This window comes from Thalassophryne amazonica, chromosome 9 (genome assembly GCF_902500255.1).
Source record: "Thalassophryne amazonica chromosome 9, fThaAma1.1, whole genome shotgun sequence".
NCBI lineage: Eukaryota > Metazoa > Chordata > Actinopteri > Batrachoidiformes > Batrachoididae > Thalassophryne > Thalassophryne amazonica.
This window is the reverse complement of record NC_047111.1, coordinates 100,727,911-100,753,595: the sequence shown is the minus strand read 5'-3', so window position 1 is coordinate 100,753,595 and position 25,685 is coordinate 100,727,911. Positions and strand designations below refer to the sequence as shown.

Sequence of the window (25,685 nt, the reverse complement as noted above, 5' to 3'; positions counted from 1 at the left end):
ATGTCAATTCTGAGGCTGTTCTGTAAATATTCATTCATACACCTAAGAATATTCATGTTCTGAGTTCATGAAAATGTGTTCTGTAAATAGTTCTTACTTTTGTGATCAAAAACACTGAATCTCAATTCTGAGGTTGTTCTGTAAATATTCATTCATACACTTAAGTATATTCATGTTCTGAGTTCATAAAAAACTTGCTCTGTAAATAGTTCTCTTATTTTTGTGATCAAAATTATTGAGTCTCAAATTTGAGGCTGTTCTGTAAATAGTTTTTAAATAAACAATAAATATAGCAACTTCTGATCAATCCATATCAATTTCAGTCTTAAAATAATGTACTGATTTAAGCCCCCCAATCTTTTTTGTCTGCGAGTGCTGTGGCTGTGCGGATCATTTGGTTTTTCTCTTTCATATTTTTTGGTCTTACATGCCTTTTTATGTGCTTTGGATGTGCGTGTCTTCATTGCATTAACCGATTTAAGCCCCACCGATTTCTGATTAAACCATGCCCACTTCTGGTTTAGGCCCTGCCTAAAGAAAAAAAGATTGTGGCAGTCAGTAACGGTTACTTTTTTAGACCAACCAGAGGAAAAAAATATGGAATCACTCAATTCTGAGGAAAAAAATTATGAAATCACCCTGTAAATTTTCATCCCCCAAACTAACACCTGCATCAAATCAGATCTACTCGTTGACACTGACCCTATGCCATGACATTGACCCTATGTGTCTTTTTACAAGGAATGTTTTCGCAGTTTTTGCTCTATGGCAAGATGCATTATCATCTTGAAACATCCCCAAACATCCTTTCAATTGTCCAAAATATCAACGTAAACTTGTGCATTTATTGATGATGTAATGACAGCTATCTCCCCAGTGCCTTTACCTTACATGCAACCCCATATCATCAATGACTGTGGAAATTTACATGTTCTCTTCAGGCAGTCATCATTATAAATCTCATTGGAACGGCACCAAACAAAAGTTCCAGCATCATCACCTTGCCCAATGCAGATTCGAGATTCATCACTGAATATGACTTTCATCCAGTCAACCACAGTCCACGAATGCTTTTCCTTAGCCCATTGTAACCTTGTTTTTTTTTTCTGTTTAGGTGTTAATGATGGCTTTCGTTTAGCTTTTCTGTATGTAAATCCCATTTCCTTTAGGCAGTTTCTTACAGTTCGGTCACAGACGTTGACTCCAGTTTCCTCCCATTCGTTCCTCATTTGTTTTGTTGTGCATTTTTCAATTTTTGAGACATATTGTTTTAAGTTTTCTGTCTTGACGCTTTGATGTCTTCCTTGGTCTACCAGTATGTTTGCCTTTAACAACCTTCCCATGTTGTTTGTATTTGGTCCAGAGTTTAGACACAGCTGACTGTGAATAACGAACATCTTTTGCAACATTGCATGATGATTTACTCTCTTTTAAGAGTTTGATAATCCTCTGCTTTGTTTCATTTGACATCTCTCGTGTTGGAGCCATGATTCATGTCAGTCCACTTGGTGCAACAGCTCTCCAAGGTGTGTTCACTCCCTTTTAGATGCAGACTAACAAGCAGATCTGATATGATGCAGGTGTTAGTTTTGGGGATGAAAATTTACAGGGTGATTCCATAATTTTTTCCTCAGAATTGAGTGATTCCATATTTTTTCCTCTGCTTGGTCTAAAAAAGTAACCGTTACTGACTGCCACAATCTTTTTTTCTTGATTTCTTATAGTGTTTCTTAAAGCCAGAAAGTTGCCATTTGAAATGACTTTAGTTTTGTGTCATGTCTGTGATCTTCTTTTTTTCTACAAAATTAAACAACTGAATGAACATCCTCAGAGGCTGGTGATTCCATAATTTTTGCCAGGGGTTGTACTATTCTGGAATCTGATTGTTCTTATATTTTAACCTTGAAAATCTCTTGTGAGAGTGAAGACATTTAAAAAGGCAGGCTAGACATTTAAAAACACCCCACCTGGCCAAAATAAGTCAGACCAAGTAACTATTCTTTTGACAATAAGTCATTCTAATAGGACCCAAGAATCCACTTCAGGGACCTTTTACCAAAGACATCAGGTCAATGCAAAACACATATGTCCAGGGACCTCTATACAGTTGTCCCAGAGGTCTCTTGATCTCAAAGGCCTGTGCATGTCCCAGTCCGTGAAGGAAATGATCAGTATTGAACTAGGAACAGCTGGCCAAATTATACACTATATTTAAACATGTGAAGTCCTTTATTAATTGTAGATCAGTCGCTGTTTACCTGATTTTATTTTTAGTCATTGAATGCTTCATTATGCAGTGCACATGTGCATGTTACCACTGAGAGCCAAGATGTGATGGCTGTCTACCTGTATTACTCCGTTCATAAATGTCTACTTAAGGCACATTCAAGATAACGGTCGGTGTTATTATTATAGACACACCTTCAAATATTAATGTTGCATGTTGCAAGATACACAAGGGTTTTATTAATAACTCCCAGACATGCTACGTTGCGACATTGCTCTTTTGAAATTCTGTGATTTTCTGAGAAAATAACACATATATACATCTAATCATAGAAATTAGATTTTGATAATAATAGCTTTGGCATTATTGGAATATCTTCAGTCAAATTTAACGTATTTAGCTCTTAATACATTTTTTTATTCAAACCAAATAAGATTTTTACAGATGCCATGTGTTATTTACTACATCGTGCACACTACTGTGCTTCAGGCAGTCAAATGTCAAGTCTTGTGTCATACACAGTGGGGTCATTTAATGTATAGTACAGCTATAGATTTTCCAACATATGGATGGTAGGATCCTACACACTATTCTCAGTATAATAATAATAATAATAATAATAATAATAATGACAATAATAATAATAAGAAGAAGAATGGCTGAAGCAAGTCAGATATATATGATTGTATGCAACCTTTTAATATCTTGTTAGACAATAGTAGAACTTTAAAATTCATCCTCAACTGAACATGCAGATAATGGAGAGAAGCTACTACAGGAGTTACATGATCAATTTTCTAAATTCCAATGAATACTTTAGCAGCCATATTCCGAGGCTGTACCGGGTGACGTCTCAGTCCTAAATTTCATACTGGTCATGGGAGCTTCTGAACTGCCCTTAGTCTGACCCATCCCCTAGGACCTGTTTGCCATGGGTGACCCTACCAGGGGCACGAAGCCCCCAAAAACATAGCTCCTTGGATCATCCGGGTACGCAAATCCCCCACCACGATAAGGTGGCAGTTCGAGGGGGTAAGGTGCCAGTTTGGGGGGGCTCGTGGACAGCACTTCTGATAATTCTTTTCACTCCTCTCTCAGAAATCTTGAGAGGAGCACCTGGTCATGGCCAATTTATGGGGAAATTATGTTCTTTCTACTTCCGGATGATGGCCTCAACAGTGCTCACTGGAACATTAAGAAATTTAGAAATCCTTCTGTAACCAATGCCCTCAGTATGTTTTGCAACAATAAGGCTGCGAAGATCTTGAGACAGCTCTTTGCTTTTACCCAACGTGAGATGTTTCTTGTGTGACAACTTCGTAATGAGAGACCTTTTTATGTAATACACTGTGGAAGACAAAAAAGCACGAATCAAGGTGTCAGAATCTGCCTTAGAAAGGGTCTTATCCTTGGAATGTCATGGAAATAAAAATGGTTAGTCTTAGCCACCTCTTTATATGCAGACCAGAGGATAGTAATGGATCAGAGATTACCCCAAGGTCCTTAACTCTTTTACTAAGATGAATCACACAGTTACCCAGTGGCAGCCTTAATTTATCAGAAAGCTTTATTTCTCGAACAGGACCAATGAGATCTCAATTTTCCCTTAAAAATTAAAAACTTAGAAGGCATCCATATTTTAACTGAAGTCAAACAAGTCTTCCAATTTGCAAGCTGAGACCCAAAAAGAGCATATACAGATGCAGATCATCAGCATAACAGTTCCATATTAATGGGTTACACAAAAGTTGCTTATTCATTCACGAGTTTGGTGCCACTAATCATGCACAAAAGCAGCTTATTAAACCAGTTTTTAAACCAGGTTTGTGAAATGTGAGCAAGAGCCATAATATTGTTTATGGTACCGAAGAGGTGTGCAAGACTGCAGCTTTTGCTTCAATACGTGATCAGAGAAATATGTTTCATATCTCAAAAGTGTGACGTGGTTGGCAAAAACTAACACCAGATTTGGATTCAGCACCCCAAAATTATGCAAAATTGACTGAAAAACTCCATGCAAGAAAAATCATGTTGACCAGTGTAATCTGACCAACAGGTACCACAGAAAGAGAATAACAGTAGACCTACAACACAACCTTGAGGCACTGTAGAAAATTGAGATTTAAAGTAACTATAAAAAAGATACAGACAGGAACAGGAAAGTAAGGTTCTGAACCCAAATTGTTAAATACTAATATGGTTGCTGAGAAGAGTTTTTTTTTTTTTTAAAAGTGAAACTGAATCAACAAGAGGGAAAAAAACAAACAAACAAATAGTGGGTATAAAGAGTACACCAGTTTACAATGGGACAGAGAAAAAAACGTCCCACTTCCTTAAAAATGCAGATTAGGTCAAACGGAAACTTTAAATTGACCATAGGGGTGTGAGTGAGAGTGTGAATGTTGTGTTTGTCTGTCTGTATGTGACCCTATGATTAGACTGGCAGCCTGTCAAGACTGTACCCCTCCTCTTGTCCAAGGACCACTAGTATAGGCTCCAGTTCCTCCGTGACTCTTATTTGGAATAAGCAGGTATAGAAAATGAATGAATCAATAAATAACTAACGACAATAACATCAGCAAATCTAAGTTGATTGGAGTGGATTTCATTTAATGTTCCACAAACAGCTCACGTAAAGTTCAACACGGTTTAACTGTTTAACTTTAGGATGTGCTAAAGTTAAACAGTTAAACTAATACTACAACCCAGATTCCAGTGAAGTTGGGATGTTGTGTAAAATGTAAATAAAAACAGAATACAATGATTTGCAAATCCTCTTCAACATATATTCAATTGAATACACCACAAAGACAAGATATTTAACGTTAAACTGATAAGACTTTGTTGTTTTTGTGCAAATATTTGCTCATTTTGAAATGGCTGCCTGCTACACATTTCTAAAAAGTCTCAGCCATTCACAAGCAAAGATGGGGTGAGGATCACCACTTTTTGAACAACTGCATGAAAAAAATAGTCCAACAGTTTAACAACAATGTGCTGTGGTCTGATGAGTCCACATTTCAAATTGTTTTTGGAAATCATGGATGTCATGTCCTCTGAACAAAAGAGGAAAAACACCATCCAAATTGTTACCAGCGCAAAGTTCAAAAGCCAGCATCTGTGATGGTATGGGGGTGTGTTAGTGCCCATGACATTGGCAACTTTCAAATCTGTGATGGCACCATCAATGCTGAAAGGTACATCCAGGTTTTGGAGCAACACATGCTGCCATACAAGCAACGTCTTTTTCAGGGACATTCCTGCTTATTTCAGCAACACAATGCCAAACCACATTCTGCACATGTTACAACAGTGTGGCTTCGTAGTAAAACAGTGCGGGTAAAAAATAGTCCAACAGTTTAAGAACAATGTTTCTCAATGCTCAATTGCGAGGAATTTAGGGATTCCATCATCTACAGTCCATAATATAATCAGAAAATTCAGAGAATCTGGAGAACTTTCTACACGTAAGCAGCAAGGCCGAAAACCAACACTGAATGCCCGTGACCTTCTATCCCTCAGGCGGCACTGCATTAAAAACCAACACTGTGTAAAGGATCTTACCGCATGGGCTCAGGAACACTTGAGAAAACCATTGTCAGTTCACCCAATTCATCGCTACATCTCCAAGTGCAAGTTAAAACTCTATCATGCAAAGCGAAAGACATACATCAACAACATCCAGAAACGCCACCGCCTTCTCTGGGCCAGAGCTCATTTGAAATGGACAGACACAAAGTGGAAAAGTGTGCTGTGGTCTGATGAGTCCCCATTCAGTCCCCATTTTGTTTTTGGAAATCATGGATGTCGTATCCTCTGGACAAAAGAGGAAAACGACTATCCAGGTTGTTACCAGCGCAAAGTTCAAAAGCCAGCGTCTGTGATGGTATGGGGGTGTGTTAGTGCCCATGGCATGAGGAGCTTACACATCTGTGGGCTTTGTAGTAAAAGAGTGCGGGTACTAGTCTGGCCTGCCTGCAGTCCAGATCTGTTGCCCATTGAAAATGTATGGCGCATTATGAAGCACAAAATATGACAACGGAGACCCCGGACTGTTGAACAACTGAAGTCGTACATCAAGCAAGAATGGGAAAGAATTCCACCTACAAAGCTCCAACAATTAGTGTCCTCAGTTCCCAAATGCTTACTGAGTGTTGTTAGAAGGAAAGGTGATGTAACACAGTGGTAAACATACCACTGTCCCAGCTTTTTTGAAACGTGTTGCAGGCATCCATTTCAAAATGAGCAAATATTTGCACAAAAACAATAAAGTGTATCAGTTTGAACATTAAATATCTTGTATTTGTGGTGTATTCAATTAAATATAGGTTATAGAGGATTTGCAAATCAGTGTATTCTGTTTTTATTTACATTTTGTACAACATCCCAACTTCATTGGAATTGGGGTTGTACTTGCATTGTGAAGGAACATCAGCTACACACTATGGCAAATATGTTTAATGCAGAGGACAGTAGCACATGGAAAAGGACAAAAGGATACAAATAGAGAACCATACTACTCAAACCTTTTCCAATGCAGATTGACATAAGTCAAAGTGAACTAAAGCAGTCATTGGCATATTGACATGTTTAAACTTGAACAGTTGATTATTTCTTAAGAAGTCCAATTTTGGCCATCAAGAAATTAATCATTCTAGTGGATTTGTGGGTGGGCGTGTCGGAGAGATTGGTTTGCGAACATTAAAATTTGGCATTTTATACCCACACAAAAAGTTTCACAAATCTCCCCCATCCATTTATCACACCTTTAATAGAAATCCACCTGAATCTTAAATAAATATATAAATAAAACACATTGAACCCACTAACTCACTAAAGACTACCTGAGACGACCAACAAAAAAAAGATAAACTTTCATTGTGTCTTGACCAAACTTTTATCTACCTAAGGGGATTTGGCGCTGTGCAGTCAAAAATGAAAAGAAAACATGACTCTTGACCTCGGGGCAATGTCACTGTGACCTTCCCAACATACCCACTTTCTTGAGGCCGCTCAGCATTGCTGTAGAATTTAAGAACCAAAGCTCAAAGACACATACAGATTTGTTTTAAACACTTACATTTTCCTGGCTGCAGTGTGCAGGAGCTACATCACAAAGTAAAGTGTTAATTATTTATGTAGTGTAAATGTTGTATGGCATATAAAAGTGCTGCTGCTGAGCTGCTCAGCACCTCATTTCAAAAACTAGACACCTCACAGCAGTAAAGGTTTGTAAGTTGGAGTGGAGCGGTGTGTCTGTGGTCCCCTGCTGTAGGAGGACACTGCAGTGTGTCCCTGTAACCACCAACAATGGCTGTGAATCCAGTTTGTTTGTGTGTTCGCACTATAACTCAAAGAGTTTCAAAGAAAATGTTACTAAACTCAGCAGAAATACTGTTTCTACGATGATCCAGTGCTGACTTCAAAAACTGCTTTCTTTAACACTGTGTTAGTGTCTGCAGATGGAATTTTGTTGCAATCCAGATACCAACCCAAATTAAGATGATTATGTCAGTGTTTAGACATGGGTCACATGAACCCATGGGAAACTTTGGTCACATGACCCCATGGGAAACAGAACTTGGGAAAATTTGTGAAGAGTGAGTGTCTTGGTTTGTCGTTGATCAAGACTAAGTTTCAGCATTTCAGTGAGATCCCAGACTCAGGTATCAGAATTGTATCTGTCTATGGTGAAAGTGTTGACCTTCTTGAGAGATTCACTTGTGTCGGCTTTGACATTCTCGCAAATATGGCCACAGATATATCATTACAGAATCAAAGGTTGGCTTCAATTTTCACTTTCAATATAGCACTGAATTGCCCAGACATTTATAAGGCCAGAATATCTTAAGCTGAATTACTGTGTTATGCCTGGACTTTGTATGAGGCACCAAAAGCCCTCATCCCCTTCCGCAAAGTGCCTTCAACTGACAATCCTAAACCTGGAACATATCAAAGTAACATCAAATTGTTTTGCTAGCAAGCATGGTGCCAGGAAATGTCAACACCCAAGTTCTCTGTAATCAGTTTTTATAGCATCCCACATCTCCAGAAGAGACTCTCGTCATAAAGAGTCCCTTCTGGGTCATAGGTCACTCAGAAGATCATTGACTGCCCTCTCCCCTCTCTGGAAGAGCTTCACAGCTCCCACTGCCTCGGGAGAGCCCAGAACATAATCCAGGACACATCACATCGTGTCCACAACCCGGACCAACTGCTGCCATCAGGCAAACGGCACAGGTTGATTAAAAAGAGAAATAGCAGACTCAAAAACAGTATTTATCCAACAGCCATCAATATGCTTAATGTGGCCACAATCAAAACTAGAACATAAATGTGCACATGCAGTCTGCAGTCTTAAAGGGAGTTGTGCAATATCTAATGGAGGTAGACATCTGTCTGCTTATTGGGTCTGTCTTTTTTATGTTTATTTTCTTTTTAATATCTTTGATATTTTATATCAAAGATATTAGATCATATCATAATATGATATATGATCAGATTATGATCAGATCATAATATTTAATACTCCCCCTCTAGCTGCCACCTTATCGTGGTGGGGGAGTTTGCGTACCCGGATGATCCTAGGAGCTATGTTGTCGGGGGCTTTGTGCTCCCTGTAGGGTCTCCCAAGGCAAACAGGTCCTAGGTGACGGGTCAGACTAAGGGCAGTTCAGAACCTCCATGACCAGTAAAAGATCAAGGACCGTGACGTCGCCCGGTATGGCGGAGCTGGGGTCCCACCCTGGAGCCAGGCCTGGGGTTGGGGCTCGCGCGCGAGCGCCTGGTGGTTGGGCCTTACCCATGGGGCCCGGCAGGGCTCAGCCCGAAAGAGTGACGTGGGCCCAACCTCCTGTGGGTTCACCACCTGTAGAGGGGGCCATGGGGGTCGGGTGCAGAGAGGATTGGGTGGTGGTCGAGGGCGGGTGGCCCGGTGGCCAGGTCCATGCTCACAGTCCCTGGCTGTTGGGACGAGGAATGTCACCTCGCTAGGGGGGAAGGAGCCTGAGCTTGTGCGGGAGGTTGAGAGATACCGACTAGAGATAGTCGGGCTCACCTCCACGCACAGCTTGGGCTCTGGTACCCAACTCCTGGAGAGGGGCTGGACGCTTCATTTTTCTGGCGTCGCCCACAGGGAGAGGCAGAGAGCTGGGGTCACATTGCTTATTGCTCCCCAGCTCAGTCGCCAAGTGTTGGAGTTCACTCCGGTGAACGAGAGGGTCGCGTCCCTACGCCTTCGGGTCGGGGACAGGTCTCTCACCGTTGTCTCGGCCTACGGGCCAAGCAGCAGTGCAGAGTACCCGACCTTCCTGGAGTCCCTGGGAGGGGTACTAGATAGCGCTCCGGCTGGGGACTCCATTGTTCTACTGGGGGATTTCAACACCCACGTGGGCGGCGACAGTGAGACCTAGAGGGGGGTGATCGGGAAGCACAGCCTCCCCGATCTGAACCCGAGTGGTGTTCAGTTGTTGGACTTCTGTGCTAGTCACAGTTTGTCCATTACGAACACCATGTTCGAGCACAAGGGTGTCCATAAGTGCACTTGGCACCAGGACACCCTGAGCCGGAGGTCGATGATCGACTTTGTAGTCGTATCATCTGACCTTCGGCCACGTGTCTCGGACACTCGAGTGGAGAGAGGGGCAGAGCTGTCGACTGATCACCACCTGGTGGTGAGTTGGATCCGCTGGGAGGGTAGGAAGCCGATAAGGAGTTCGGTGAGGCTATGGAGGAGGACTATCGGTCGGCCTCGAAGAGATTCTGGCAAACCGCCCGACGCCTCAGGAGGCGGAAGCAGCTCTCCACCAGCACTGTTTATGGTGCGGGTGGGGAGCTGTTGACCCTGACTGGGGATGTTGTCAGGCGGTACTTTATGAGGATTTAACCCTTCAGGCCCCAGCACTGGTGGACACGGGCTCTGAAGGGAATTTGCTAGACAGCAAATGGGCCAGGGAGGCAGGGCTCCCTCTGGTGGCACTTACTTCACCTGTGCGAGTACGGGCACTAGATGGCTCCCTTCTCCCTTTAATCACACATAAGACACCTACAGTAACTCTGGTGGTGTCAGGAAACCACCGGGAGGAGATCGAGTTTTTTGTGACTCCTGCCACCTCCCGTGTGATCCTTGGGTTCCCCTGGATGTTGAAACACAATCCCCGGATCGATTGGCCGTCCGGGGTAGTGGTACAGTGGAGCGAGACCTGCCATTGGGTATGTTTAGGTTCCTCGGTTCCTCCCGGTTCCCAAGCTAGGGAGGAGGTCAGAGTCCCGCCCAATCTTGGGACGGTGCCGGTGGAGTACCATGACCTTGTGGATGTGTTCCATAAGGATCTGGCGCTCACCCTTCCCCCGCACCGCCCGTACAATTGTGCCATTGATTTGGTTCCGGGCGTTGAGTTCCCGTCCAGCAGGCTGTACAACCTCTCACGACCGGAGCGCGAATCAATGGAGACCTACATCTGGGACTCTTTAGCTGCCGGGTTGATCCGGAATTCCACCTCCCCGATGGGTGCAGGTTTCTTTTTTGTGGGGAAGAAAGATGGCGGACTTCGTCCATGCATTGATTACAGGGGGCTGAACGAAATCACGGTTCGTAACCGATACCCGTTGCCCTTGTTAGATTCAGTGTTCACGCCCCTGCATGGAGCCCAAATATTCACTAAGCTAGATCTTAGAAATGCGTATCACCTAGTTCGGATCCGGAAGGGAGACGAGTGGAAGACGGCATTTAACACCCCCTTAGGTCACTTTGAGTACCTGGTCATGCCGTTCGGTCTTACAAACGCCCCCGCGACGTTCCAAGCATTGGTTAATGATGTCTTGCGGGACTTCCTGCACCGATTCGTCTTCGTATATCTGGACGATATACTCATCTTTTCTCCGGATCCTGAGACCCATGTCCGGCATGTACGTCAGGTCCTGCAGTGGTTGTTGGAGAACCGGCTGTTTGTGAAGGGCGAGAAGTGTGAGTTTCACTGCACTTCTTTGTCCTTTCTGGGGTTTATCATCTCCCCTAACTCCGTCGCCCCTGATCCGGCCAAGGTTGCGGCGGTGAGAGATTGGCCCCAACCAACTAGCCGTAGGAAGCTGCAACAGTTCCTCGGCTTTGCAAATTTCTACAGGAGGTTCATTAAGGGCTACAGTCAGGTAGTTAGCCCCTGACAGCCCTGACCTCTCCAAAAGTCCCCTTCACCTGGTCGGATCGGTGCGATGCCGCGTTCAAGGAGTTGAAACGGCGCTTCTCGTCTGCACCTGTTCTGGTGCAGCCCGATCCTAGTCGCCAGTTTGTGGTTGAAGTGGACGCCTCGGACTCAGGGATAGGAGCCGTGCTATCCCAGAGCGGAAAGGCCGATAAGGTCCTTCACCCGTGTGCCTATTTTTCCCGCAGGTTGACCCCGGCCGAACGGAACTATGACATCAGCAATCGAGAACTCCTTGCGGTGAAAGAGGCTCTTGAAGAGTGGAGACATCTGTTGGAGGGAACATCCGTGCCATTCACGGTTTTCACTGACCACCGGAACCTGGAGTATATCAGGACCGCCAAGCGGCTGAACCCCAGGCAAGCCCGCTGGTCACTGTTCTTCGGCCGTTTTGACTTCCGGATCACCTACCGTCCCGGGACCAAAAACCAGAGATCGGATGCCTTGTCCCGGGTGCATGAAGACGAAGTCAAAACGGAGTTGTCGGATCCACCGGAACCTATCATCCCGGAGTCCGCTATCGTGGCCACCCTCACCTGGGACGTAGAGAAAACTGTCCGGGAGGCCCTGGCACGGATCCCAGATCCCGGATCCCGGAACTGGGCCGAAGAACAAACTTTACGTCCCACCAGAGGCCAGGGCTGCAGTCCTGGACTTCTGTCACGGCTCCAAGTTCTCCTGTCATCCAGGGGTGCGTAGGACCGTGGCAGTTGTCCGGCAGCACTTCTGGTGGGCGTCCCTGGAGGCCGACATCCGGGATTATATCCAAGCCTGCACCACCTGTGCGAGGGGCAAGGCTGACCACCGCAGGGCATCGGGACTGCTCCAGCCACTGCCTGTGCCTCATCGCCCCTGGTCCCACATCGGCCTGGATTTTGTCACGGGCCTCCCACCGTCCCAGGGCAACACCACCATCCTCACGATAGTGGACCGATTCTCCAAGGCGGCCCACTTCGTGGCCCTCCCGAAGCTCCCGACTGCCCAGGAGACAGCGGACCTCCTGGTCCACCACGTCGTCCGGCTGCATGGGATTCCAACAGACATCGTCTCCGATCGCGGTCCCCAGTTCTCCTCGCAAGTCTGGAGGAGCTTCTGCCGGGAACTGGGGGCCACGGTGAGTCTCTCGTCCGGGTATCATCCTCAGACCAACGGGCAAGCAGAACGGGTCAATCAGGAGGTGGAACAGGCCCTGCGCTGCGTGATGGCCGCGCACCCGGCGGCCTGGTGTACCCATTTGGCCTGGATCGAGTATGCCCATAACAGCCAGGTGTCTTCAGCCACCGGCCTCTCCCCTTTTGAGGTGTGTCTGGGGTATCAGCCCCCGTTGATTCCGGTGGTTGAGGGAGAGGTCGGTGTGCCCTCGGTCCAGGCCCACCTGCCGTCGGGTGTGGCGCGCCGCCCGTTCTGCTTTGCTAAAGGCCCGGACGAGGGCAAAAGCCCATGCAGACCGTCGGCGGACCCCGGCCCCTGCGTATCGGCCAGGGCAGGAGGTGTGGTTGTCCACCAAGGACATTCCCCTGAAAGTGGACTCCCCCAAACTACAGGACCGTTACATCGGTCCCTACAGGATCCTTAAGGTCATCAGTCCAGCCGCAGTGAGGCTTCAGCTTCCGGCCTCACTGCGGATCCATCCTGTTTTCCATGTGTCCCGGATAAAGCCGCATCACACCTCACCTCTCTGTGCTCCGGGTCCGGTGCTGCCTCCTGCCCGGATCATCGATGGCGAGCCGGCTTGGACTGTGCGCCGGCTCTTGGATGTCCGTAGGATGGGCCGGGTCTTCCAGCATTTGGTGGACTGGGAAGGGTACGGATCCGAAGAACGCTCCTGGGTGAAGAGGAGCTTCATCCTGGACCCGGCCCTCCTGGCCGATTTCTACCGCCGCCACCCGGACAAGCCTGGTCGGGCGCCAGGAGGCGCCCGTTGAGGGGGGGGTCCTGTTGTGTGGGCCGCTGAAGAGGAGGTACTGCTGGCCCATCACAACCAGAGGGCGCCCTGTCTGGAGTGTGGGCTCCAGGCACCAGAGGGCGCTGCCGCCTCACAGGAGCAGCCGGGGTGACAGCTGTCACTTATCGCCTACGACAACTGTCACCAATCATCTGATCAACAGTGGTATATCAGCAGGACGACATCTCCACCTCTTTGCCGAGATATCGCTCTACCAAGGAGGTAACGATCTCAGCTGACTGTGTTGACTTCCTGACAGGAATATCTGTTGCTTGTGTGTGTTGGACAGCAGATATTCTGTTTCTTTTTCCGACGAGAGGTGGAGGTGGTTTTCCCATCATACGTGTTGCTGGTGCACCCGCACCCACATCTAACTGTTTTTGTTCCTCGCCAGCAGTACCAGATCCGACAAGCGGAGGCAGTGGCCACCTGGGTGTTCGGGACTTGGCGGCTCCAGTATTCCCGGGGTTCGGTGGCGGAGGAAATCGTGTGGTTCCAGTTCTGCTTTGGACGGACGTCTCTTATCTTCGAGCCTGCCCACGTGACACATTTTTTGTAAATTGACTACTTGTCTACAATTGTAATTCGCCGTATTGGTTGTGCTTCTTCACAACAGTAAAGTGTTGTTATTTGACTTCCTCCATTGTCCGTTCATTTGCGCCCCCTGTTGTGGGTCCGTGTTCCTACACTTTCACAACAATCAGTGAGCCTTAAGAGATCTGTCGTCATGCAAAAGTAAATGCAATTTGTGAAAAATACACAAATATCTGTTGTAAACACCGTGATTATGCAAGAATTATACATACAAATGATACCTTTTCCATACAAATAATGTACAGTACCAAAGGAAAAAATGTCCACAACATGTTTGTGCCGATATTTTGTGACGGACGGACATTTTGTGGGACGGAAATGGTTCATTGGTTGTGGGGATTTGGCCACTTGAATTTTTCTCATGGATGTCATTGTAGAGTATGCTTGTGGGTAGGTCTCAGTGGTGGGCACAGTTCCGATAATCCGATAACAGATAATTATCAAACATAATGTTTTCATTATTGGGTTATCTTTTTAAACCATTATCGGACTAATTATCTTCCGATAAATTTTTGTCCAATAACTTTTAGACCGATAACATAGTAAACAAAGCTGAACAGCGGCAAACATTTTTAAAATTTAAAATCAGTTGCGCACCTACCTGTTAACAGTTTCTTAACAGATTTATAGTTCTACCCTCTGCAAACAGAAGAGTGCTGCTTCCAGGAGAAACCACTCTATCCTCTGCAGGCAAAGGAGAACTGGTCACGAAAAAAAAAAAAAAATTTCCTTTAACACCATACTGATACGCGGGCAATATCACCCAAGTCATCCAGAGGCATACATTTTTAATTTATGGTTCAAATTTTAACCAGACAAATTTATTTGTTATGTGCTGACGCGGGTCAGAGAACCGAACCAGCATCTGACAATGGCCCAGCGCTAAATAACCAGAAAGCGGTTCCAAGAAACAAATTTATTCCCCCTCATGTGCAATAATTCGTGTACAACATAAATAGTCAGCTGTCTTGGCAAGGTGAAGGACGGCGCGCTCTCCAGCGCCCAAATGGATCAAAGCCCGGCACTTCTGGACTCAGATTCACCGCCGAACACCCCCCAGGTGGATACGACAAACTGACTCTGTGAAGGACAGAAAAGGTGAGGTAAGTCAACAGAGCTACAACAAATATCCTTCAGAGGCACACACTATCAGCAACACATTCAGGTCTGAATTTAAGCCTTATGTAAATGAGCAGCTTCTCACAACAGGTGGAGGATCATCAATCCGTACGCCACGGCAGTGAGAAGCAAACTGCACAATTCTCATCAATGTTCAAATATGCTGCGTAACAAAACACCAAATTACTATTAACGATTATTCAGACGATAATCACCTCTGATGTGTGCTGACAGCATGTGTCCCTCACCCGTCCTCCTTCACAGGCATGATGTGTCAAACCCTGGCGCGGTCCTCAGCGTCTCACAACCGAACGTCACAAGGTCGAGTTCCCGGCAATTCTGCTCAAATCACTCATGGCTTAAATGCAGAACGCCATCTCATTATCTGCTTCAGCTGAAAGTCGTTTGAAAGTTATTAGGCCTGCATGTGAACATCCTCCACAGGTGCAGCCAATAGTTCTGATGAGGGTGAAGGACTCTTCCGCCAGCACCTTCTCCACAGAAAAAAAACAGTATGCATACCACCTGGAGAGCAAAGAAAAGAAAACAGCACCAAAATGTCCAGCCAAACCCCCCAACACACAACATTATTAGTCTTATTAATTATAGTTATTTAAAATGAATGTCATGTCTGAAGTTTTATAAAGTGAAAATATTAGATATATGTTTTAAAGTAATGTGCTAATTTTTAAGGTTTTAGTGAGCACATGCTGTGCCCAGCAGTGCATTATGGGTAGGATAGAGTAATCTCAGTACGTTCACGACAGGACCAATGCATTTGAGACACTCTGTTCAGGCTCCATGGACAACAGCATTAAACTCTAGTGCCTAAAACTCTCGTGAATATATTCTCTGGGTTTATAGACGTTGTTATTGTATTTGCATTTGTTAAATTCCAGGCATCTTAAATGTCGCAGACACAGATTATCTGGAATTTTGTTTTGGCAAGATTTCAAGGAATCTACTGCCATCTACTGGCCAGTAGTGTTAGTAGTTAGTTAGTAGTAGTGCCAGTATTCATCCTGAAGCTGGGCAGACACTGTATGATATTTTTAATCACTGTATTCGGTTTCAATTCAAACTGTACCACAACAGTACATTTATGTTCTCACACACAATGTATGTTCAAAAACCACACATCGAACTCATGTTTCCATAAGCAAAATATAAGCTTTTTTTCCAAACATAATTAACAAAAACTCTCAATGTGAGACATCAAAGTTTAAAAACAAAAAACAACAACAAAAAACATTACAAGACAGATCTGCGGCATTTGCACATGCACGGTGCGAGCGGTTGGTTGCTTGTCGCTCTTCAGCAGCAGGATACCCTCACAACGGTCGACTAGAATAATATCAAACAGGTTTGATTTTCATTTGACCATACAATCGGCGATCAGGAGGTGGTCGTGAGATGTTAAACGCAGCTTGTTACTTCATGTACACTACACGGTGCAGGACGCACGATTAACCTGAAACTCGATCCCAAAAATTCTCGCACGAATGAAAAACATCTGAAAAAGGGCCAAATCTCGCACAGTGTAAAGCCAACATTTCTGTGTCAAGACAATATTGAGTGCACGTTTTACAACATCATAAAACGTGCGCATGGCACTAATAAAATGAGCGCACATTCTCTCCACATGCAAAACATTTTGTGATGACACTTCAGGGCTCTGTAAAAATGCCTGTTTTTACAAATAAAAATGGAATATTTTACAAAAGAACATTTATCTGTAAACACCAGCACACGACACATGTCACATTAACGTGTTGGTTTACATAATGAATGACTGAACCAATCAGTGTTTAGCAGAGGCACTTTTACCCAGAATCCTTTGCGATCTGTCTGTGTTTGTTATAAAACCTCAGAATTAGTGCATTATTCAACATTAAAAGATATATGTTATATTTTAACTTTGTAGAAATGGCAGAATTGACATTAATGGACTTATTCTATCAGTATTCACACCAAACCATAAGTCAGCATGACTTTATTTTCCAAGACCTCCGCCTGACCGACACGTTATGATTGGTAGAGAGCTGGCTTTGTGGCTGCTGTCAGGGTGCTTCTGTGCTAGAAGCTGTGTAGTAAACAAGAGCTTCCAGCAGGGGGCAGGATGTCATCTGTCATCTGATGGTTAATAATCACATTTTACCCTTTGATCGCTTTGGGTGTAGAGAGTCAGACTCGGAGTCGGAGTCAGGTGTGCTGCTATCGCGCCCCCCCATCTTTTATTCTGAAATAATGCGGAATTTATGTGGAAATGATTGTTGTACAAAAGCTTCAGATATCTGTCCCTGAGATAGATGATCACTGGGGTGCAGTTTTAAGCAGAAACGATGCTCCGAAATGACTCATGCGCTGTGAAGGCAGCGGGGACCGATTTTTAGGGGGACCGTTTGGTTGTCGACACTGGACTGAACCTCTTCACTCCATGCAATCCAGTGTGCCCTGGATAAGTGTTCTGATGGTCACTGCTGTCAGTGATGCAAAGTGACTGCTTAATTTTCTTAATAATAACAACAATAATTTGTTAACCCAAAATTCACTCCTAAATTCCAACCAAGTTTATTCTTATCAATTTAGAATAGAACAGAATAGAATAGAATTTATTCTTATCAATTTAGAATAGAACAGAATAGAATAGAATGCTTTTATTGTCATTATACACAAGGTACAATGAAATTAAAAGACAACTCCCGTAGTGTAAAAAGTAAATATAAAAAGACAAATAAGAATATACGAGGGCTGTCAATAAAGTATAGGTCCTTTTTATTTTTTTCAAAAAAGATTTCATTCATATGTTTTTACGTCAGACATGCTTGAACCCTCGTGCGCATGCGTGAGTTTTTCCACGCCTGTCGGTGACGTCATTCGCCTTTGAGCACTCCTTGTGGGAGGAGTCGTCCAGCCCCTCGTCGGAATTCCTTTGTCTGAGAAGTTGCTGAGAGACTGGCGCTTTGTTTGATCAAAATTTTTTCTAAACCTGTGAGACACATCGAAGTGGACACGGTTCGAAAAATTAAGCTAGTTTTCGGTGAAAATTTTAACAGCTGATGAGAGATTTTGAGGTGATACTGTCGCTTTAAGGACTTCCCACGGTGCGAGACGTCGTGAAGCGGTCCCAGGCGCTGTCGTCAGCCTGTTTCAAGCTGAAAACCTCCACATTTCAGACTCTATTGATCCAGGACGTCGTGAGAGAACAGAGAAGTTTCAGAAGAAGTCAGTTTCAGCATTTTATCCGGATATTCCACTGTTAAAGGAGATTTTTTTAATGAAAGACGTGCAGGCTGATGACGGCGCCTGGGACTGCTGCGCAACGTCTCGCTCCGTGGGAAGTCCTTAAAGAGACAGTATCACCTCAAAATCTCTCATCAGCCGTTAAAATTTTCACCGAAAACCAGCTTAATTTTTCGAACCGTGTCCACATCGATGTGTCTCACAGGTTTAGAAAACATTTTGATCAAACAAAGCGCCAGTCTCTCAGCAACTTCTCAGACAAACAAATTCTGATGAGGGGCTGGACGACTCCTCCCACAAGGAGTGCTCACAGGCGAATGACGTCACCGACAGGCGTGGAAAAACTCACGCATGCGCACGAGGGTTCAAGCATGTCTGACGTAAAAATATATGAATGAAATCTATATAGTTTTTGAAAAAAATAAAAAGGACCTATACTTTATTGACAGCCCTCGTATATTTACAAAGAAGCCAGTAGGTGTATATAAATAGAAGTCTGTACTATTCATTGCATTCACATTTATAAAAATAAATGCAATGAACAGTGCAGAATGTAGGCTAATGTGCATTCAATACTCCTATTGCACTTGGGTAGAACATGTTGGTGAGTCTGGATGTGCAGGCCTTGATGGACCCGATGCACTATATTTAGTGCCTCGTTCTTTCTTTTCCTTTGCACTTCATGTCGCATCATCAACATATCATCTCAGCAATAAATTAGTAATCATTATTTGTAATCTCCAAATCTCAGTCACATGTGTTTGTGCCTATAAATGAGTAAAAAAATGTGTAAATATTATGCCAGCTGTTTTGTCAGTTGAAGACAGATGTTTAATCAATCATATGCAAAACTTATGACTTTCAGTTCAAAGCAATATCGATCTTAACATTATTTACTTGTGCTTCTGGCAGGTGATGCCCTTTTTGAGGTATTTAATTAAATATAGCTTAAATTTATATCCGCTACAACATTCATGTCTCTGAGTCCTCAGCCTCAGAGACTCTTGGGAAGAGCTTATGGAGTCATGAAGCCATTCACCATCTGTATATGTCAGTGCCAATACCGTTACGGAACATCAACGGTCCAAGTTTTTCGGGTCCTGGTACTTTCCGTTATGAGACCTGGGCATTAGTGAGTGACTGAAGTTGATGACTGGACAAATTTAATAGTAGGAATCTTTGGAGGATCCTTGGGTATCACTGGACTTTCTGTCAAACAAATGGTACTTTAGGGAGACACAGATGAGGAGCATCATGAAGGAAGCTCAGCGATGACACCTTGGCATGTGGTACATTTCTACTGGCATGAGCCGTCATGCTGGTGCCTGACTGCTAAGGACCACAGCAACTGGAAAAGGTCAAGGAGGATGTACACACTGCACCTGGCTGTGGCAGATAGATGACTACATTTCAAAAGTGGTTGGTAGAGCAGGTAGCTCAGTGGATATGAAGCTGGTCTGCAAATATGCAGACCTGGATTTGAATTCACCTTATGCTATTTGTCTGTGGCATCGGACAAGACACTTCATCTGCATTGTCTCAGTCCACCCAGCTGAGTACTCGCCTCAACTGGGAAACCAAATGGATTGACATTGCATTGACATCCCACCCAGGAGGATTATATACTATATATACTTTCTTCTTTGGTGATATGAAGATGGACCAGTGGTTTGCCTGGGTGGTTGCCATTCAGAATTTAAGGTGCTTTCATAGTGTGGGTGGATGGGGCATCAGTGCATGTTCCCAGACATGACCTGACCTGTCACATGATCCAGTTTGGTGAAAGAAATTAGGAATAAGGAGATTTATTTGCTCACAAAACTCAATATCGATGAAGTCAAACTCGAGCCAAACAGTAAACTTCTGTGTTTTGTAGGGAGTTAGTGGCACACCTTTAAGCATAAAGTGAAGGAGAACCAATGCTTCATTACACAGAAGAGCATTTACCCCAAACTTCTGGGAAAAAGTCAGTCACTTTCAACCTCCTCCAATCGTGAAATGAGTATCTCAGATACGGTCAATTACCGCCTGGCCACAGGCTCGACAATTCCTCGCCACAGCCCTGTGTGCAAGGGCAACACTGAAAAGATCCCAGTCGAGTATAAAATCTCAACTCAGCGATCCTTGGATAAATAAAGGCTGAAAATGAAATTGCTGCATGCATTTCTTTCCTGCTCTCTTGGGGTCAAATATAATGGGAAGCAATAAAGATCTCATTCATTCATTTATCACTGCTGGGAAGATTGACCTCGCTGCTTTGCACTGACGGTTAGAGCTGTGTGGTGTTGGAACGTGAAGAATTTAACTAGATTTCACACAGTGATTCAAGGTCTCACATATCTCACATAAAGTTCAACTACTGCTCTGCAGATTTACGAAGGCACTTTTTCTGTCAAAATGTTGCCAATAGAACATTACTGATTGGACACAAGGCTTTTGTTGAAGGCAGTTCTGGCTTGTTTTCAGGGCATGATGCAACTCGCACTACAACATGAAGTCAGGTCAAGCCCTTATCGCACAAACCTGTGCACAGTGTTTCAAAAAGCAACGGATGTTGAGAAGGAAGGAGACTAGAGCAAGAATAACACTGTAATTGATGTGTTTTCCCTCTGTGCTGGGACGTGGACAGTGGATTGAGATAATATCAGATCTGTAAGACAAATCATTTTCCTCTCTGTGCTGCATCATGCCAGTGCAACCATAACTTTGTGCCTTTCCCTCAATCACTCCTCTGAGAACAAAGCAACTGCAGAGACTGTGTTTTATTATAAATAATTGCAAATAAAAAATTATTAAAAACTCACTTTGTGTTAATGCATGACACTTTGGTGTAAGTTTTGTTTACGACCTAAAAATTGACGGCAGAGTTTGTTTGCTTGCACACTATGTGCATCTGAGTACATAGTTGTTACATATTTTGTGCTGTCATCATTCCAGTCGGCAGATTCCCTTTGATCATGGGTACTAAGGACTTTCAAATTTTCTTTGTTTGCAGTGAGGATATCAAGGCTTTCTTAGTGTGATAAAAAGCTTCTACATTATAGAAAGCAGTCACTGGTGGAATACAAAAATAACATACAGAGCATCACTATAAACCAAAAGCTAAGAGAAATCAAATTATCTGATGAGAAATTCTGGCTTATGCCCAAATTCATTCTACTTCCTTGTTTGTGACATTGAGAAAATACAGTTTTGAGGAAATTGAATAAGTGTGGTTTATTTTTTAGATTGTCCATAAATCTCGCTGCCCATTTTTCATGAGGATGGATGTAATGCTTTCTGATCGCCCAAGGACCTGGTTGGCAACCACCCAGACAGACCATCAACCCTCGGCACTGAAGAGCCAGCGCTCTGGATCATGCTCTGAGAGGCATACCATATGGCTGTCGTGTTGTAGCTGATGTTCCCTCAATGCAAGTAGTACGGTTCATCTCTATAACTGGTCATTTTAAACAAAGTCATCGTAGTGGTACCCAAGGGAAATCTAGTATCAGAGACTAGGTCTGAGAGCACAAATTCTAATAGTTAACTATGACTACTTGACTATTTTTAACTAGCAAGTAATTCAGACGGCAGGATTTTCCTACAAATTAAGGGGGTAAATAAAAAAAAAAAAATCAATCAACATTTACACTCAACAAAAATATAAACGCAACACTTTTGGTTTTGCTCCCATTTTGTATGAGATGAACTCAAAGATCTAAAACTTTTTCCACATATACAATATTACCATTTCTCTCAAATATTGTTCACAAACCAGTCTGAATCTGTGATAGTGAGCACTTCTCCTTTGTTGAGATAATCCATCCCACCTCACAGGTGTGCCATATCAAGATGCTGATTAGACACCATGATTAGTGCACAGGTGTGCCTTAGACTGCCCACAATAAAAGGCCACTCTGAAAGGTGCAGTTTTATCACACAGCACAATGCCACAGATGTCACAAGATTTGAGGGAGCGTGCAATTGGCATGCTGACAGCAGGAATGTCAACCAGAGCTGTTGCTCGTGTATTGAATGTTCATTTCTCTACCATAAGCCATCTCCAAAGGCGTTTCAGAGAATTTGGCAGTACATCCAACCAGCCTCACAACCGCAGACCACGTGTAACCACACCAGCCCAGGACCTCCACATCCAGCATGTTCACCTCCAAGATCATCTGAGACCATCCACTCGGACAGCTGCTGGAACAATCGGTTTGCATAACCAAAGAATTTCTGCACAAACTGTCAGAAACTGTCTCAGGGAAGCTCATCTGCATGCTCGTCGTCCTCATCGGGGTCTCGACCTGACTCCAGTTCGTCGTTGTAACCGATTTGAGTGGGCAAATGCTCACATTTGCTGCCGTTTGGCACGTTGGAGAGGTGTTCTCTTCACGGATGATGCGAAGGAGATGTGTTGCACTGCATGAGGCAAATGGTGGTCACACCAGATACTGACTGTTATCCCCCCCCAATAAAACAAAACTGCACCTTTCAGAGTGGCCTTTTATTGTGGGCAGTCTAAGGCACACCTGTGCACTAATCATGGTGTCTAATCAGCATCTTGATATGGCACACCTGTGAGGTGGGATGGATTATCTCAGCAAAGGAGAAGTGCTCAATATCACAGATTTAGACTGGTTTGTGCACAGTATTTGAGGGAAATGGTGATATTGTGTATGTGGAAAAAGTTTTAGATCGTTGAGTTAATCTCATACAAAATGGGAGCAAAACCAAAAGTGTTGCGTTTATATTTTTGTTGAGTATATTTATAGAGCGCTTTACAGTACCAAATGGTGTCCAAAGCACTTAACATTAAAAACACAAATTCACAAAAATAAAACACGTACAATAAAATTTTAAAGCAGAACATAAAAACAGAACGTCACCTCCCCACTAGGTGTTAAAAGCCAGTTTAAATAAATAAGTCTTTAATTTAGATTTAAAAAGTGCTAGGTCAGGAATAGTACGTAATTCAAGAGGTAGCTTGTTCCACAGTCTGGGGCCAACTACTGCAAAAACATGATCACCCCAGCGTTTATATCTTGACCTCTGAACATCTAAGTAAAGCTGGCCAGATAACCCTTAATGTTCTACTGTAAGTGCACAAAGTTAAAATTTCAGACAAGTAGGAGGTGCAAGACCATAAATAGTTTTAAAAACAAACATCTTAAACTCTAAAATCTTAAAATCAATTCTAAAATGAACTCGAACCCAGTGGAGTAAATATGCTCACATCTAAAAGTGTGTGTTAAAAGATGAGCAGCAGCATTCTGCATCAATTGGAGACGTGCAAGAGAATACCGATGCCAGAATAAAGTGCATTACAATAATCAAGTCTGGAGCTGATGAAAGCATGAATGCTGTCTCAAGATCACATCTACTGACGAAGTGCTTTATTTTAGTACTTCCTCAGTAGAACATGACAAAAACATGACAAAATGTCAAAGAACTGTTTAATTGCTTTTATGGATTCAATATTGATTTTGCAGGACAGAGCAGGTAGCTTGGTGGTATAGGAGTTGGGCCATAAATGTGTCAACATGGATTAGATTCCTGACCATGCTACCTGTCTGTCTCCTTGGAAAAGACTCTTCATCTGCATTGTCCCAGTCTACCCAGCTCTCAGTAGATACCAGCCTTTGCTAGGAAAGTAATCTGGACTGCTGTCCCATGCAGGGGGAGTCGTACACTCCTATTGACTTCACGATATGGAACCAATGGGCCTTTGAATGTAGGCAAGACTTACTTACCCTACGGAGGCAAAACAGTAACACTCATTTTCGATCAGAGTGGGTATTTTGCAGCTGCAAGAGAGAATGGTCATTAGGCCGACAGGGCCAAAATCAGTATCAGAATCAGAATAGCCTTGATTTGCCAAGTATCTTCAAAGAATACAAGGAATTTGAATTTGGTTTGAACTGTACTCTCTCTGTACAAGCATGTATAAATAAACGCTAAACACAAAATAATTCACAATAAAAAAGTGGAAATAAAATGTGCAATAGAAAATGTGCAAAGGAGAAACAGAAAAACAGATAGCAGTTTACATGAGGTATATGAATTACTGAGTTTTTTGGCAGGTTAAATTGTTCATCAGTGTGCTGGCCTGTGGGAAGAAACTATTCCTGTGTCTGGTTGTTTTGGCGTACAGAGTTCTGTAACGTCAATCAGAGGGTAGGAGTTTAAATAGACCAGAAGCATATTTTATGCAAACGCTAAGTGACATGACTTGGCAACTGTCAATAGGAGTAAACTGGTAGCATGAAATCAGTTGGTTTTTCGCTTGAACAAAATAATCCAAGATGGTGGGATATGCTCCGGAACAGCTGTATTTCTGTATAAACCGAATATGTTTCTCATATTTTTGGAAATGTTTGCAAGGAATAAATGCTTCTGAATCTAAAAACACAGTTTTTGTAACCAGATAACATCTGTGAAGGTCTGAGATGTTAAGCGTGCGCGCCCCGTTAATACCCACCAAGCAACAAAGCCAACTGCTGGTCGTTGTTATTTGTAGCTAATGTGACTGTACGGTAAATGTTGATTTACAGAGACGATTTATTATATACATTCCCACTGCAGAGAGTCAGTCAGGGAATGTCTAAGATTCTCTTAGCTGATAGGATGATGTATTTTTACACAGCTCCCCCAAACACAGTCAAGGCACCCAAGACAGACATCAAGCAGGAACCAACAAGTTCCAACACCCACAAGCAGTTAGGGCTCCCTTAATTTATAAACTTTCAAATAAATACAGTGCACAATGTCTAGCAGTACCACATCATTTTCACATAGCAGTTTGCCTTCTTAAATAAAGCCAATTTGAAGTTTTAATGCTTGAATTTGAACACTAACCATTATGGTTACACTAGTCTGTGACTAGTCAACTATGTGGTTGACTAATGATTGTCATTAGTTATGTGAATCCATGCAGTCATCACCTTAGATTACTGGTTAGTGTGTTAACCATAGAGTAGAACTAGAAGCACCTGGGCCCGAAGAGGTGAACCTTCATTTTCCTGCAAAAATAACGTGCCTCCAAACAAACAACTCATAGCCCAATCTCTTGGAGACATCAAAAATTATTGCAGATAGAAGTAAATCTCTCAAAAAGTTTAACACTTTCACCAAACACAGACATACTGCTGATCATTGACAAAAAATACAGCTTTTGTTCAGTCTTAAATTCATTAATTTTCTGTACACATTTATTTCAAATAATGGTCATGCCCAGTTGTTACTGGACGGGAGGCAGGGTACACCCTGGACAGGCTATCAGTCTGTCACAGGGCTATTTTAGCTCATGTGGCACATGATTTCCAGCACATCACATTAACATGGAAGACATGTTCTGGCATCAGTACAGTGATGC

General features: G+C 43.5%; 1 long non-coding RNA gene across 1 annotated transcript; it reads left to right on the top strand.

The window, feature by feature from the left end:
* The first annotated feature begins 302 nt into the window (after positions 1 to 302).
* Positions 303 to 23,157, top strand: LOC117517727. The gene is made up of 3 exons (XR_004562812.1): positions 303 to 322; positions 9,271 to 9,273; positions 23,075 to 23,157. It is a non-coding gene; the product is annotated as an uncharacterized LOC117517727 (long non-coding RNA).
* Positions 23,158 to 25,685: the final 2,528 nt, after the last annotated feature.